Here is a 5,285-nt window from a genome sequence, read left to right on the forward strand (position 1 = left end):
AGTTGTTAGAGCATAGGTATCTAACCTTTGCACTCAGTGGAAAAATGTTCTCTTTGGGACATCCAAGCCACTGCATTTAAAGCACTGAAGTATCTGTGTATTGATCAGAATACACCTTAATCAATATTGCTCTCTGTTTATACACCCACTGGAAGTACTTTCTACCATGCCATTTTCACACTGTTTTTTCTTGTTATGGATTTTTCCCTGTTAGATTTGTATTTACAAACATTCTTTTTTCTGCATCTATTGAGAATTGAATTTGTCTAAATATTTTTTTATCTCGCTTCCAACATTTTACCAGAAAACTTTGTGATGATGATCTCAATTACCAATGCTCAATTTTACTGAATAACTTCATTTATTTCAATTGAGAATGCTTATCTGTTGTGGCTTTCAACAGATATTTTGTCTCTGCTCATACACACTCTCTCCTGCACAGAGAATAAAGATCAGTTAAGCACAAATACCTCTGTATCTTCAGCACAGAACAATCTCATGCAATATTGCTATGTTAATGCATCTATAGCTTGGAAAGACAGCACATATGGCCCTTTTTGATCCTTAATCAGTGAAAGTCAGCAAGCTGAGAAAATCTTGTAATCTACCCAAGTTCTTAGAGTATGCCTAGTATATGCTGCCCTGATAATTCTTCAGGGATGATAGTTCCTGCTTATTCCTTTTTCCTAAGAAAAATGCAATGAGCATTCAAAAGTATTATCTTATATTACAGTTGCTCTGTGAAATGCAAAAATGTAATTTATCACTGTTTGTGTTCTAATTATTTTTGCATAATATATAAACAGTGCATTGCGAACGACTGCAAAATAAACAAATGATCACTGAAGTTTCCATTTCTAGTTTGGATGATTATCTTCAAAATCTTTTGGTTGTGTTACTAGTTTTCAGAAGGGTGGATTAATGAAACTTGAGTTTGGTAGTTCACTAAGCTGGGGAAGATAAAATAGGTATCTCTTGATCAGACTAGGAATCTCAATTTTCCTACATGAAATACACTTAAATGAACTGATCTGACAAGAACTGACCAAACTCTTAGCTCACTCTGATGGGAAGTGAGATTTAGCATTTACTGCTGTTTTCTGCTGCAAAATTTTCTTAAGTGGATAATCCTCTTCTGTGTATAATTTGTTGACCATATATTACATAATTGTTTGTTTCAGTGTAAACTTTCTTTTTTAATGCTTGATTCTTACTGATTCTTTATCCTGTGAGACTCCTGCATATGACGATGTTGAAAATATTGTTTACAATAGTTGCATTCTGTATAAAATATTGGAAAGGGAGCTGCAGTTTCACAATTTTTCTACATCAGCTGCAGGATATTGATATTTTAGTTTTCATAGGTTGCCTTATTAGTTGAATTTCAGTAATATATTCTCTATAACCAAACAGTGAATTGTATAACAGGAATTAAGGTATTGTATAATTCCATACCCCTGGAACCTGATAAAGTTTGTTAACAGTGCACCAGTGCTGAAGTGATGTATTTCTTTGGAAAATCCAGTGCAGACCCACAAGAATTGAAGGCACTCATACATTTTGTCAGGGAGCAAGGCTTTTATGAGTACAGCTTGAGCACAGCTGTGTCTTTTCCAATATGTGGCCAAAAGACAAAATGCAACATGAGATTTTTATACATTCCAAGACCCATCTGCCATGAAAACCCACTTATCTTTGTGGATACAAGTTTGTTATTGATCCAAAATGGTAAGGAAAAGAAAAAGGAAAAAAAAAAAGAGAGAAAAAAGGGAAAGAAGAACAGCACAAGAAAAAAGACAACAAAGGGGAAAATGCAGGGGAGAAAGAACCATAAATCCATTCTTTTGTTGTTCTTCCAGCTGCATCTGTGAGTAATTGTCACAGTTACTAGTCAAACTGTATTTGACTTGTTGCCAACATGAATTTTCCAAAACCTAAATGTAAACAAACTCTGCAAGTGCTTCCTCATTTGCCAAGCCAATAATTATTTACTTTGTTTGGGCCTAGCATTACTGTCAGTTCAGCTTTGCAGTCTGTAATGTGTTTGCTAATGAAACCATGAGGTCTAAAGCTATGCATTAACCTTGTCACCCTTCAATTTTGAGCTCAATAAAGTTGCAGCATGGTTTTGTAAACTAGGGTTGAAGGATAGGCAAATGATTAATTATATTTCCTGTTTTCCTTTATCTAAGTAAATTGTTCATCTTTAAATTTGCCTTGCATTTAAGGTTAACTCACTGAATCTGAAGCACTGGGAAGATGCATCATTTGCAATGGTTATAATTACCATTTGTACTACATATCTGAAAGCTGGCAAACATGCATGAACATGACTTGATAAGTCATGAAATCATTTCACAATGGTAACTCAGAGATGGTAAAAGTATAACAAGTTGATGGGAGGCATTCAGCTGGGAAAATGATAGGAATATTTCTGTTGTGTTTAAGTGCTACATTTTATCTTGGGTCTGAAGGATGTGCATGTATTATGTTTGCTTGTTAGTTGCTTAGGATTTAGGAGTATGAGTTCTTTAATTCTGGAATGGGATATGTAATTTAATGGATGAGTATAGCCTATAATTTTAATAGATGTCACACTAAACAGAATTACTTTTACTTAAATAAGTATTACTCCTAATTTTCACTCTAAAACATTGTGGTTTTTTCATCATTGAGAGAAGTTAAATTCTCAAACTGATTTGAATAGAAGCAGACCTGTTACCCCACATAAACAGATCAGTGGAACAGAAAACATTCAGATATCATGTAATGTGTGCTGGGATTTTATCACTGTGATTTGTGATTTAAACATTTTTCCATAAAGTGTCCTTCTTGTGGTGCCCAGCACTGGGAAAGGCAATTTGATGTAATGTATACCTTAATATACAATGTTTTAAAGAGCTTTGATATACTCTGACATCAGCCAGAAGTTAGTGTGTCACTGTAGTCTTTGTTGGGTCCCTTTTCCTACATGGAATTGCATTCTTTCCCTGAAGTAGTAATAGAATGCTAAGATATTACTTCTTTTGCATAGGTGATCCTAACAAAATCCTTTAGCCCCTCAAGTGTTGTCTTATCAAATAACTTAGTACTTTAGTTGGAATCTGAATTTTTTAGTAAAAATCTCTTTTTGCTGCCTACATGTTCAAATCTTACGCAAGATTAAATGTTATTAGGAAAATCTTGTACATAATTTCTGTCTCAAAATGAGGTCCAAGCCTCTGCTCAGTCACGCTGAAAAGTAGAATAATTGCTAGTATAAAATCCTCTGATATTTCTTAGGATATTCTTTCCATCAAACAAAATATTAGAATAAATGTGACTTCAAAATGCTTGGGGTACCATGGGACTAAAATCACGTGGAAAATCAGAAGTTGTAATTCATTCCAAAAGGATTCCAGAGGTAAAAAAAACAGTCTTGTTCTAATGGTGCTCTGCCGATATTTAAGGCCCATGTATTTTGAGGAATCCTCACACAAAATCTAGTCGACAGAAACTCACTTGGCCTTCTCGCTTTATGTAGACATTTAGAATATACAGAGGGCTATAGAAAGGTTCTTAGTCACTTAGTCCTTGGTTGCCAGAATAATTTTTTGTTATAATATGTTTAATGAAACCTGAAAATATTTATAAGTAGAGGACAAGATAATTATTCTAGAAAGCTTTAGTGGGATAGAACCAAAGATCTGATTCTGTTTCTAGTTCCACTGTATGTGGAAATAATGTAAAAAAGTATTACATAAACAAGTACTTAACTGCTGCAAAAATGCTGACTTGTTTTAAGTTCTAGTGGTTTTTTTCTTGGAATTCCAAACTTTATGTCACTCTACCCACATATCCCTCAGTCCTATTATATTGGGAGACCAATTTTGCATACAATCTTTTTTTTTTAAATTTGATAAACAAAATAAGGAAATTGTGTTTTGAAGATTTAATTTAAAATAAGTTGTTGAGGTGAATTTTGTTATATGATTAGAAAGTGGGGGCTTGTAATTTTTTTTGGATCATAAAGCCTGTCTAATGCTTTTACTGTTTGATTTCATGGGTTTCTTTTGAAGATGTTTTTGGCTTGTAAGCTGAAGTTTTACACTTGAATCATACAAAAAAATCCTCCTCTGCAACACAAACATACACAAATCGCTGGCAGAGTCTAAATTGTGGATAATTGGATTGAGCTATGAGCTTAAAGATGAAGGGGACAAAAGCGTGTCCCAAAGCTGCATTTGATAGTCTTAGAGCCTTATCTGGGGATGTTTTACACCAGGTTTGAAGACTGCATTTGTTCATAGTGATTTGTACAATCTACAATGACATTTTATTTGAGCTGGAGTCATACAGACAAACCATAACATGTATTTAGCTCTTTCTTTTTTGGTTTTGATGAGCTATCACAGCAAAACCCTCTGTAGAAGAGTGCTTGGAAAACGTGGATTTAAAATGTTGAGATGAATATTGTAATGGATGATGACAAGATGCTGAAATGAGCTGCAATGTTAATATTTTATTAGAGGTAACTCACAGAAAATTGTCCTTTTACAGGCTACTGTAAGCAACACTTTCTTACATAGGGAAAATATTCTTTAATTTAACATTTATACTTTGTCAAATAAATTTGTAAACTTCTTTAGGGGATTTTAGCCTTGTTATTTGCAAAAAAATGTTCCTGGAAAGTAAAGACTGGTTTATCTTGTTTACCTGTGGCTATCATTTTGAAAGAAATTACATTGGAGATTGAGATACTCCTGCTTATAAATTATTGCACTTTACTGACACAGTATAGAATGTAACATGGAAGGAATTATTCTATATGGATATTTCTTCTCATAGTTATATGCTTCTGAATTTTTTCCTTCTCCTCAACGTTGCTGTCAAAGTTATTACTAAGCTAATTAGTTAATCCAGATATCTTCATGATAATGCAAAGTTCCTCTTATTGAAGTCAGTGGTACAAAATCCCATGAGGCAAAATTAAATTCCATATCTATTAAATACAATGTATATATAGGTGAATAGACTATAATATTTGCATATTTTGTCCTATTCTGTCTAAAAATGTTTAAGATTTTTCAAAGAAAATATTTTTTTAGGAAGTCAGAGTAGATGCCATGATTCATAGAAAGTTCTTAGTAGTATATATATTTCCTTAGACTAATGCAGATTTTATTGCCATTTTAACAGATGATAAAATATACACCTTACAATGGATTTGTTTATTATTGAATAAAAATATTTATTTTTGAATGACTATTTTATAGGAATCCAGGATATAAACTGCATAAAATGAC

This window comes from Taeniopygia guttata, chromosome 5 (assembly GCF_048771995.1).
Source record: "Taeniopygia guttata chromosome 5, bTaeGut7.mat, whole genome shotgun sequence".
NCBI classification, from domain to species: Eukaryota; Metazoa; Chordata; class Aves; order Passeriformes; family Estrildidae; genus Taeniopygia; species Taeniopygia guttata.